Source organism: Acinonyx jubatus, chromosome B2 (genome assembly GCF_027475565.1).
Source record: "Acinonyx jubatus isolate Ajub_Pintada_27869175 chromosome B2, VMU_Ajub_asm_v1.0, whole genome shotgun sequence".
Lineage (NCBI taxonomy): Eukaryota > Metazoa > Chordata > Mammalia > Carnivora > Felidae > Acinonyx > Acinonyx jubatus.
In genome coordinates this window covers 21,913,116-21,925,733 of record NC_069385.1, presented here as the reverse complement: position 1 = coordinate 21,925,733, position 12,618 = coordinate 21,913,116, and the positions used below count along the sequence as shown (strand labels likewise).

General features: G+C 38.9%; 1 long non-coding RNA gene across 2 annotated transcripts in view; it reads left to right on the top strand.

Moving 5' to 3' along the window:
- Positions 1–12,618, top strand: part of LOC128315489 (uncharacterized) — a 39,937-nt gene that overhangs the window by 13,937 nt on the left and 13,382 nt on the right. Inside the window, exon 3 of one of the 2 annotated variants that reach the window (XR_008298294.1) lies at positions 4,652–8,574. The exons of the other annotated variant lie outside the window; for it this stretch is intronic. This is a non-coding gene — a long non-coding RNA (uncharacterized LOC128315489). Of the gene's footprint in view, positions 1–4,651; positions 8,575–12,618 lie in introns of those variants that run through there. 2 annotated transcript variants of the gene reach the window in all.

Genomic DNA, 12,618 nt, shown 5'->3' with positions numbered 1-12,618 from the left:
ATCATGACCTGATCTGAGGTCAAGAGTCAGATGCTCAATTGACTGAGCCATCCAGGCACCCCAGGAGGAAAAGAGTTTCTGAAACTGAAGGCTCTGGTCCCATTTATGTGTTCCCCCTTTTTGGATCCTTCCATTCTCTGCCTCCCCAAGGACCTGCAGATATATAAGGTTAAAACTCAGGAGACAGACAAGCTAGAAATATAAGATGGGAGCCACCAACCTAAAGGTGACAAGGAAAGCAAAGGAATGAATAACATAACACAAGAAAAAGGAGATGAGTAAGAAGAGAATCCCTAATAGATTTTTGCAGAGAGTTCACATTTAAGTAGTGCATAGCGAAAGAGATCCTCCTCATGAAGACTGTGAAGGCGTGATCAGAGATGCTGAAGAAAAACAAAACATTATTCAATGACTTCTATTGATCAACTTGTAAATAGCATCAACTTTCTCTGATCTGGAAAATAAAACTTGAGTGGATAGACAGTCACTTGGATCTAGCAACTAGGAGGTCCTCAGTGTTGACCAACACATGAGCAGTTTCAGGAGGCAGGAATGGGGTCTGGGGAGAAGTTCAGGCAAGGGGGGGCGGGGCAGGGCAAGATTTTGTGCATAAACATCTCAAGGCTATTTCCAGCACACAAACTATTGGGCTGCTTTTTGTTTGCATTCAGTGGCAAAGTCAGTTAAAAAGTCAGTTGTTTGATTGATTGGACCATTCAAGTCCTTTGAAGCAAATTAATATTTGCCTGCAAACTTAGCCTATGTTAAAAGAAAGGGAAAACTGGAAAGCAGCCTTTCTTGGAGGGTAAAATCTCCTTTATGGCACCACAGTCCTGCCACGCGGGCATCTGCCACACGGGCTTCCGCCCACTAATTGAATATTCACATTAGCCTTGAAAGGCATTAGAGATCTAAGCACTGCTCTGCTGAATCCAGATTTAAGCACTTACCACATGGAGGGAGGCTGAAAAGTTGGAAAGAAGAAACCCAGGCAAAGAGCCTGAGAAACTGACCTGCCTTTGGGGGCTACAACTAGGATGGAAATTTGGAACTTTGGAAGACTTTCTGTTTTTTCCCCACTGTTTCTATTTTCTATAATTATTTCCTTTTTGCAAAAGCTTGGTATTTTGCAAAGTTCTCTAATCACGTAAAGACAGTTTCTTCTTTTTATCTCTGTTTCTCAGTGCTTTGTGTTATCGCATGCTAAATATATTTCACCATTTTATTTACTTCGGGCTGAAGCGCTGACACCATTATGTGACTTCTCCACATCCAGTTCCAAGCTGCACATTTCAAAGATAAATCACTGTAATTATTTATCCTCTTGAAAAGGAGCAGGAGGTGTGAGAGCCAAACTAATATGCACCTTTAGCCCATTTGAATGAGTCTTTGAAAACCAATTGTTCAGAACCCTTAACTTTGACTCTGTGTTTCCAGATCCTCTAATAGTAGGAGATAATTGAGGTTTGTGGATGAGTTGGGAAATTTTACTTATTTTTCAAAGACTACAAACCATAGCTACATATTTATTAGGATTCTTATTGAGTCCTACAGTGTCAGCCCTCAAGGTTGGTTAGCTCACCAACAACCTCAGAAAGAACCTGAAAAGTAGAAGTTTGGAATTCAGAGTGAAAATTTCAAAGCGAGGGCTAGAGATGTTTGTATCTGGTGGCTTCAGTTTATTTTTAGAAGGCAATTTTTGTCTCCCTAGCACTTTCCTTAGGTAACTTAAAATGCAATCAGTATCACAAGTTCGAATCTCCGTCCCTTCATGATGGCAGAAAATGAAGTTTACTAAAAATTATTTTCTACTCCACTCTGAGGTAGAAAGAGGAGTTTTCTGAAAAATTCTTTCTTTGGGTGGATGGACAAAATATTGCCCACATTGTAACTTGAACTGACTTGGTGAGGATAATATGCATAAAGGCAATCACTATTTTTATTTAGGAAATGTATTATCAGGGCCTTCATGTCAAATACAACCTCTTACCCCAACATAGTTGCCAAATTCTCTTAATTTTTTTTCCCCCCTGCTGGACAGAGTTCTTGGTTCATTGTTAGAGAGTTCCTCCCAGGTTCCTGGGAAAAACCTGGGCTTTTCAGAAGTGGTTCATGGTTTCCTTCTCTGTATTCCTGCCTTTTTTATTTTAAACACTTTCAAAACGCAGTCTCTTAATCACATGCTATACAAGGAAATCTTGATGGAAAATACTAGGGTTTAAAATTTCTCACATAAGCAAATTTTTTTAGATGATGGAAGCTAATCATAAGCAGAAGCCAAGAATATAATTTGCAGAATTCCAATTCGTAGAAGGCCAGTTTTCCAAAAGCTGATTTATAGAATAATCTGATATATCACATTTATGTGAATTTTGTAAATTTTTAAAAATATTTAATTTCTCAAAATTTCAGCATTTTATTTGGGAATCCGTCATACTCTTTTTTTTTTTAATGTTGATTTATTTTTGAGAGAGAGAGAGAGAGACAGAGAGACAGTGTGCAAGCGGGGGAGGGGTAGAAAGAGGGGAAAACACAGAATCCAAAGCAGGCTGCAGGCTCTGAGATGTCAGCACAGAGGTCGGCAAGGGGCTTGAACTCACAGACCGTGAGATTGTGACCTGAGCCGAAGTCAGACGCCCAACCGGACTGAACCACCCAGGCGCCCCGGTCACAGATGGTTTTAAATTTGAAATTAAAATTTGAAGCTGATAGAGATGTGGAAATATTCCTGTTAAAGCTAAGTACGTCAGTAAAATCAATAGATAGGCTAAATTGTCGTTTGGTAAATTTGCTTGATGCTAATTTAATGTGTGGTGACTATATTAAGACATGCATACCCTGTCTATATAGTGCAGCGTGTACATTGCATAGATCTGGGGCATTATTTACATAGACTCTGTTGTGAATGGGTTTACTCAGGGTTGTGCAGCACAGGGACCCTAGACCTAAGCTAGATCGTAAGATGTCTGGCCCAGCCAAGTAGCATGTTGGGAGCTCCATCAACCAGACCAGCAATTCCAATCTAATTTGGAGGAACATGCATATCCAAAGAAGTTCAAACTAAGAGGATAAAGCAAGACCAGAAGCACAGTTTATAGGGTAAGTTAGGGTTATCTGAGGAGATTTTAAAAATTCCCATATCCAGGTTGCACACTGACCAATTAGTTCTTGGTGGGATCCAGCATGAACATTTTAAAAAGCTTCCTGGGTGATTGCAATATGCAAGTGTTATATAATAAATAATTCAACTGGCATTTGTCCCTGGTTCTTGGGGAGGAGGGAAACTCCAAATTCTTGGAATTCCCCCAGTGATAGGAGTGTCTTTGTTTTTCACAGGGGCCCTGGGACCACACCTGAATTTATGATAAGTAGATGACTGTGCTGGGGGTTGGTCAGGCCTAAAAGACCAACCATGTGATTAGAAAGCTGAGTTTTGAGCCATAGTGATATTAGCACAAACTTTCAACTTCCAGGGAGGGGAGAAAGGTTAGAGATTGAGTTCAATCATATAGCCAATGATTCAACCAATTATGCCTACATAGTGAAACTTCAATAAAAACTCTGAGCACTGTGCCTTAGGGGAGCTTCCTGGGTGGTGAACACACAGATATGCTGGGAGGGTAATGTGTCCTGAGTCCATGAGGAGAAGGCATGGAAACTCTGTATGTGGGGCTTCCCAGACCTGACTCTATGTGACTCTTCATTTGGCTGGTCCTGATTTGTATCCTTTACAAGTGACAATCATAGATGTAGAACTCTCCTGAGTTCTATAAGTCATTCTAGAGAAGTATCAAACATGAGAGGGTAGTAGAACCCCCAAATTTGTGACTAGTTGATCAGAAGTGCAGGTGACCTGGGGACCGTGAACTTGCAGCTGGTAGCTGAAACGAGGGCAGTCTTTTGGGGACTTCTCTTCAACCTGTGGAGTCTGATGGTAACTGTAGGTGGTTAACATCAGAATTGTAGTATTATAGCAACAAAGTTGAGAGCTACTATCCTAGGAAAAGATGCTTCAGAGCATTAAAAGAGTGCCAAAATCATATTGTCCATCCAGGTCAAGGCAGGGACACTATTAGGGTCCAATAAACATGGGTTAGTGTGGAAAGGGTTTGAGGGCAGACAGGAAGGAGACACAGGTGCTTGGCCTAAAAGTCCAATAAGGGAATGAGAGTAGAAATTATGAACCAGGACATAAGATCAGTCATGAAAAGTACCTGTGTGTTGTGGGACACTATAGCTCAACGTTCAAACAAATAAGCTCCATTATTCCCAGAGGCAGGTACGTTTTCCCCAGCGGTTTTGGCACAGAGCCACAGACTCTTGGTGCTGGAACATCACCACCAGCAAAAATCGTTGGAAGGAAGCTCTCTGTTTAACCAGGACTGGTTTTATGAGCAAGATGGAATTGAAGCAGCTAGTGCTGGAATTATAGTTGCTGGGGCTGGATGGATCTGGAGTCCGTAAGATTTAAATAATTTAAATAAATATAATATAAATATATTTATAAATATATATATATTTATAAATATAAATATATAAAATAAATATAATTAAATAATTTAAATTCTTCCCACCAATGGCTTCTTAAAAAATATGCTGAACATACATTAATTTCAATATATCTTGTGTCTTGCATTTCTTGTTATTGAAGGCTGAATGAGAAGCTCTTGTCAAGGTTGGGATGTCACTGAGAAAGGTCAGTTGACTGGCTGGCTTCCGAGAGGTGGCATTTATCCTGAAGAATTTTCCCCAGTCCGGAGTCTGTCTCAGCTTCCCAGGTGCATAATTTTCATCTTGCCACCACTCTAAAGTTGATTCTGCTTGGACAAGCTGACTCACACTGAAGTGAACCTCAGGAGTCGGAAGTATATAACCAAATGTGTGTTAATTCATAACATATCAGTATGAATGGGCTTTCTCTGCACACAAAATTACTTGCAGAAAATTTTGTAAAAATATTATGTGGTGAGCATGCAGCTGCAAGAAGACAAATCTGTGATACCACACTGAGAATGCCTAATGGTCTGAAGCTGTAGGAGATGTATGGCACTCATCTCCCTCATGGGGTGGGCACACCCACTCCGTGACCAGCCTTCCATCTCCCTGCTTGGCATCGGTTAGGCCCTGCAATGCTTACCTCTTCAACCGTCCCTTTTCTTTGCCTTCCTTCTTTATCGATCAGTGTTCTCTGCTGATGGATTCATCTTTCTTTAGATGTGTTCTTAACCGTAATCAGGTTACTGCCAAATCTTGCAGGCCTGAGAGCCATTCTGTCTCTTTATGCAGGTGACTTTACAGAGCCCTCCTGTGGTCCATCGTGTGGTGATTTTGTGTTTGACGCTCAGAGAATGATTTTTCAAATTTTCTTCTGATTTGAGAACACACTTTTAACTAGGAAAATACGTAAAAGTATAAACATCATTCATAGTCCCACCATTTAGCTGGAACATAATTATCTTCTTTTTACTTACAAAGTTTGTTTCTGGGTTGCTGTGAGTATTCTGTTTATTTATTTATCCTACTGAGAGATAATTTACATATAAAATTCACCCATTTTGAGCGTACAATTCAATGACCGTCAGTCAACATACAGAGTTGTATAGCTATCATCACAATCCAATTTTAGAACATTCCCATCAATTCAAGTTGATCTCTCGTGCCCATTTGCAGTTTCCATCCCTACCTCCAGTTCCAACAACCACTAATCTGCTTTCTGAATCTACAGATTTGCCTGTCTGGACATTTTAGAGAAATGGCATCATATGATCTTTTGTTCCTGCCTTTTTTTTACTTAGCATAATGGTTTTGAAACTCATCCATGTTGTAGCATGTATTAGCAATTTGCTCCTTTTTAGTGCAGAATAGATTACCATTGTGTGGGTATGCCACACTTTATTTATCCATTCACTGCTTGATGGAAGTTTGAATGGTTTCCATTTTTTGGTTATTATGGTTAATGATGCTATGAACATTTATGTGCAAGCCTTTGCAGGGACATATGTTTTCATTTCTTTTGGGTAGATACCTAGAAGTGAAATTGCTGCACTATATGGTAGATTTATGTTTAACATTTCAAGAAACTGTCAAAAATGTTTCTAAAGTGACTGCACCATTTTGAATTCCCACCCGCAACGTATAAAGTTTCCAGTTTGTTCACATCATTGTCAACATTTGGTATTGTTTGACTTTTTGAAGATAGCCGTTCTAAGTAGGTGTGAAACAGCACCTCACTGTGGTGTTAATTTGCTTTCGCCTAATAACTAATGATGTTAGATATCTTTTCATGTTCTTATTAGTCACTTGTATATCTTTTTTGGTGAAATGTTCATCAAGCCTTTTGTCTCTTTTAAAAATCCAGTTGTTTGTTTTCATATTATTGATTTAAAAGAGTTCTTTATATATTCTAGATACTAGTCCTTTTTCAGATATATGATTTGTAAACATTCTCTTTCTATAACTTATGACTTTCATTTTTTCATGGTGTCTTTTGGAGTACAAAGGTTTTAATTTTAATGCAGTCTAATTTAACATCCTTTTACAACTTGTTCTATGATCTATTTTGAGTTATTTTTTTTGTCTATGATGTGGGGTAAGGATCTAAATTCATCTTTCTGCATGTGAATATTCAATTATTCAGCACCACTTTTTGAAAAGACAATTCACATTGAATTTCCTTGACCCTTTTCCAAAAACCAGTTGACCATAAATATTTCTACTCTAAATTCTGTTGCATCAGTTTATATGTTTTTTATATCAATACCATACTGTCTTGATTACTGTAGTTATATACTGAGTTTTGAAATTGGGGCTTGGTTCTTCTTTTTTGGCAATTCTACTCTGCTTTTTATGTTATAGTCACCACTTGGTATGGTTTTTCTCTCATCTCTCTTGCTGTCAGTTCCCACACCTGGTTGCTATCAGGATATCCGATACTAGAACACTCTCTCCTTCTCCTCCTCTCCCCTTCCTCTTCCTCCCCCCTCACCGCCCCCTTCCTTCTTCTTCTCTGTCTCCTTCTTTTTTTTTTTTTTTCTCATCAGCTCATCTTAATTATATGCTTTGGTCTGGAAACCAAAGAACACTATCCTATATTGATGTCACGCTTTCTATTTCTCCAACCATGCATGGGTCATTGACACAGAGAGGACTGACAAATAACAGCCCCTGGTATAGTTTCAGAATGCAGAACACTCTCTCACTCCCTCCTATATTGACATATGAAGTTCATAATAAAGGAGGCAATTATCCTACTGTATTCACTGCTTTTACTTTACCCAGGGAATTGAGTTCATATGTATACATCACAATATGAATTTTTCCAGTAAACACAGTTTGTTTCCTTCTGAGACATCAACTTTTTCCTCACCTAAGGCCATGCACTTCCAGTAAAGTTGTCTTTATTTCTTACTCCTGACTGATCAGCATATTATATTCCTTTGGTGGCAGTGGTTGGCTCAGGAGAAAGCATAGGACACATTCAGAGCTGCTAATAGACAATGAGACTTTTTCTGGATTTCTGAAAGGCTTCCACTCTGCCCTACTAGACTTGAGACTGCAAAAAGGTAAGGCTGTATTCTTTAATCATCTTGCTATGCTGAGGGAAAAGCCTCCCTGGATTTCTTAGAAAAATGGAGCCGTGAGATGAGACAGACAGTGAATCCTGATTCTGGGGGTCTTCTGTGAGCCCCTGTTTCAAACCATGCCTTTAATGCACTTATTCTGGAGTTTTCAATTATGTGAGCAAATAAAGTCTCCTTTTTGCCTAAGCTAATTGGGTTTTTCTGCTCCATGCAACCAAAATAGCTTTTACTGATTCAGTTTAAGAGAGACACTGATAATTTAGAATAAACCCAGAGAAGAGTTGCCAGGGAAGTGAGTGTGACCAGAATTGTATCAAAGGGGAAGAAATGGAAGAGTTTGACTTGAAAAAAGAAGGTGTGGTGTGTATGTGTTACAGGAGAAGAAAGAAGTTAAAAGAATGGAGGATGGAACTAAAGAAAGAGAAATATCTTCAAATATTTAATTAGAATTCATGATAGAAAGGTCCTAGGAAACATATTTTGACCCAAAGTGTTAAAATTTTAACAATTTAATGTGTCTGGAAATGGAATTAATTACATTGATGATACGTTTGCCATGTCCAGAAGTGTTTTCAATGATTTATCAGAAATACTATAGAGTGGATTCAAGAGACCCAATGGATGGTGTGGTTTTTTTTTTTATTTAGTCATTTGAATATTATCTTCACAATTTTTGCCATATGGGAATGATCCAACTTGTACCATCTTTTGTTTAATATTTTCTTTGCATCAACTCTTTTGTCTTGTTTAAATGAGCTTGTTTTAGAATGAGACTTGAAATCACTACCAAAAATGAAGGAAAAAAAAAAAGAATCAGTGACCAAAAATAAATGTAATAAAACAAAACGATATTATTAAATTCTACCTAGAGTCTGCATGGCAAAAGTTCTGTGTCTGTGATCTGGGCTCTCTTTGTTAATAGGAAGATTAATAGTTGAAAATATGATAACACCAAACTGATCATTTGTCTTTCTCTAGTCAGAAGGATTAAACAAGAATTGAATAGTAAAATTTTTTCTCACTAAGCAATTCAGTGTTTTTCATGGCATGCCTGTGTGCCACCTAAAATCATCAATCTATCCACACATTTGGAAAGTCTATAGCATGGGTGTAATTCACACCAGTGCTTCCCAATCTTTTCACAGCTTGTCACACACAGAGAACAATATTCTGTGGCACAGTGGGGTAAACTAAGGCAGCTGCTCACCACCTGAGACATCTGGCCCAGACAGCTGACTCTTGCCCAGGCAGCAAGAGTCCCTTGCCACCCCTAACCTTGAGGTGGAGGAGATGAGTAAATTGACGTACAAGTAACTCTTGTAGTTAGCATTCTATTAAGAGTTCTTTCTAGAAGTCTGTAATTCTATACTATTTACTTAAAGTTTCTGGAATCCAAAAATTCGGCTTGAAGTACTTACTTTTTGTATGTAAGAGCTCATAGGCTGGGTAAAGACCATCTCTACACCTTCTGGAAAATTCTCTCGTGGGATATTTGGTATCTCCCTTCATGCATATGACAGGAGAGCAGCACTGAAATCAAGTTGCTATGTTACAATGGGAAAACATATCCCCCTAGCTGCCTGACCACCAAATGAAACCACAGATTCTCTACTTGGATTTACACTACCCTTTTCTCCAACTGATACACTGGAAAGTCTGACTCAGTAAAAATGTGGTGTGTGTGTGTGTGTGTGTGTGTGTGTGTGTGTGTGTTTAAAAGAATCTTCACAATCCTTCTAATCTTACACATATAAATGCACTTTAGTTCTGAAAACAATCAGTTCATTCTAAACCAAACAGATAATCAGGTAAGAAGAAATTGTCTTTAAGAGCATAGCTTTTGGCTGAGGCTACCTTATTTGGAAGAATTTGAAATGTTGCTAGGACTCCCCGTGGCTCTACGACTGGGGAACATCTGATACCAGTTTACAGATTCCATGATTCATTAAAGGATTTTGGTCTGTTCCCTACTCTTTTAGTATTTCCTCACAAACAGACCTCAGGATTTTCCTAAATGGACAGATTATTTGTCTGAGTTTATTTCTGTTTTTTTTTTCCCTGCATTGTCTTTTTTTTTTTTTTTTTTTTTCTAATTGGGGTGATTTACTATCACTGGTGTTTTCCTTTTTGAGTTCTTTGAGTCCGGGTGGGAGGTCATTTTTGGCCTCAGATTGGAATGTCCCAGAATAACTGCTATTTAACAGGCTACTTGGTATGTTGCAATTTTAAGGAACTCTCATGGTTGAGGCTGAGATCTATCTATAGGCACCAAATAGAGTGGGAATATTTATACTTCTGATTTCTGTTCTAAGGCTTCCATTACTTCCAAATACATTTAGCCCAATTCTCTACTCAGACGTGGAAGAAGCAAAGCTGTGAGTGGACATCGAAGGATGTTCTTTTTTTCTTTTTAATGTTTTATTTATTTTTGAGAGAGAGACAGAGCATGAGCTAGGAGGGGCAGAGAGAGAGAGGGAGACACAGAATCCAAAGCAGGCTCCAGGATCTGAGCTGTCAGCACAGAGATCCATACAGGGGCTTGAACTTGTGAAACACGAGATCATGATTTGAGCTGAAGTCGGAGGCTTAACTGACTGAGCCCCCCTGGGCTCCCCGAAGGATGTTCTATAGACTGAATGTTTCTGTCCCCCCAAATTCATATATTGAAACTGGTTGTAAGTAGTTTTGCCATTAGCATCTTTGCTCTGCAAGCATCTTTGCAGCAAATATTTTTGCTGCTTAACGAATTGGTTGTCAGGCAATTTTGCCATAAAAGACAAAAATCACAAAAAATAAAAGAGGGACATTCATTAAAAGGGATATAATGAAACAGAAAAAATGAATAACAAAATTTAAAAGACTGTATTGCAAAATGCAAAATACTAGAATATATCTGAAATGTATAGTGTAGGTTCATGGCAATAATGCCCAGATAACTGATTTTATTTTGTGAATTGTACCTAAGTACTTGTCTTCAGAATCTTTCATTCATAGCATTGTACATTTTTTTTTTTGCTTGTTGATTTATCTCCTTGTTCAGCATCGTACTTTTTCTTTTTTCACTAAAATTTCTTCCTTCATTAAGAGAGGTATCAATTTTTAAATACTAGAATGCCTGTTTGAAGATTAGCTTTGTATTGCATTGTGAAAGCCTTCTATATTGTTTGTTTTTGGCATGTTGTTACATGTTCATTCATAAATGTTCCAAAGTTTCATGGGAAATGTGGGCTTAAAACTCTGTGCCACAGTATAGAACAATATGAAGGCTAAGATTTATATAATAGATATACAATGGAACATAAAAATGTATCTCTGCATGAATGAAGAAATGAAACCAAACTATCAATGAGATTTTTTTAAATTTATAGCGAAATTGCCTTACAGCCAATTAGTTATGCAGTGAAAGTGCTTGCAGCAAAAATGTGTACAGCAAAGACAATTACAACAAATTACGGACAAAGTTGAAACTCAATCCCCAGAGTGATGGTATTTGGAAGTGAGGTTTCAAGGAGGTAAGTAGGTCATAAGGGTGGAGCCTCCACGAACAGGATTAATGTGTTTATATAAAAAAAAAAAGGCCCCAGAGAGCTCCCTTTCCCCTTCTGCCATGTGAAGACACAGTGAGAAGACAACTGTCTGTGAACCAGATACTGAATCTGCCAGCACCTTGATCTTGGCTTTTCCAGAATCCAAAACTGTAAGAAGTAAACGCATCTTGTTTACGCCACCCAGGCAATGGTATTTTTGTTATAGCAGCCCAAACAGATTAAAACTGATTGTTATAGTATTTCTCAAATTTGCCTGATGGTAAGACTCACCAGAGGTGGCTGTTAAATAGACAGAATACCCAATCTTTCTCTTAAGAATACTGAGTCAGAGGGGCGCCTGGGTGGCTCAGTCGGTTAAGCATCTGACTTCAGCTCAGGTCATGATCTCACGGTCGGTGAGTTCGAGCCCCACCTTGGGCTCTGTGCTGACAGCTCAGAGCCTGGAGCCTGCTTCAGCTTCTGTGTCTCCCTCTCTCTCTCTGCCCCTCCTCTGCTCATGCTCTGTCTCTCTCTGCCTCAAAAATAAATAAATTATTTAAAAATATTAAAAAAAGAAAAAGAATACTGAGTCAGTGGTCTGCTCTAGGGTCTTTAGCCACTCTTTCAAGAGCCCCTCCATGCTCGGGTTCCAAACTACCCCTTCACCTGCTCTACTCCCCTACTGTTCCATTCATTCATTTTCCTCCCACCCTTCCATCTGTCTCTTTCTCTCGCCTCCCTTCTTCCTTCCCACAAATATTTGTTGAGCATCTCCTTGGGATATAGATCTGAATAAGAGAGATAGTCTCTGCCTTTACAGACAATAGGTAAATACCTATTACAGTTTGTGATACAGCTAAAAAGGAAATAAATACAGTGATATGATGCAAAGGGTTAAAGCAGAGATGGAAAGCATGTAAGCCAAGGTTGTGAAGGGTGTTCTTTAAAAAAGCAAACATTGGGGTGCCTGGGTGGCGCAGTCGGTTAAGCGTCCGACTTCAGCCAGGTCATGATCTCGCGGTCCGTGAGTTCGAGCCCCGCGTCGGGCTCTGGGCTGATGGCTCAGAGCCTGGAGCCTGTTTCCGATTCTGTGTCTCCCTCTCTCTCTGCCCCTCGCCTGTCCATGCTCTGTCTCTCTCTGTCCCAAAAATAAATAAACGTTGAAAAAGAAAATTTTAAAAAGCAAACAAACTTTTTAAACGTTTTAATTTATTTTTGACAGACAGACAGAGGTAGAGTCTAAGTAACTTGCCCAAAGTCACACAACAAATGAGTGACAGAGCTAAGATTCAAATATGCCATCCCAGGTGATCTGTTTTATCTCCTGTAGTAAATCTTAAGCAACATGGGAGAAGTGACTGCTTTGTCTTTGCATCCTTAAATTAAATAAACAAAAAAATCAAGCTGCAGAGGAGCTCTAACATTTGTGTAACACTAAGAGAAAAAAAAAAGAAAAGAATGCCCCTCCCAAATTATATTAGTTTGCGAGGATGCTGTAACAAGTACCCCAT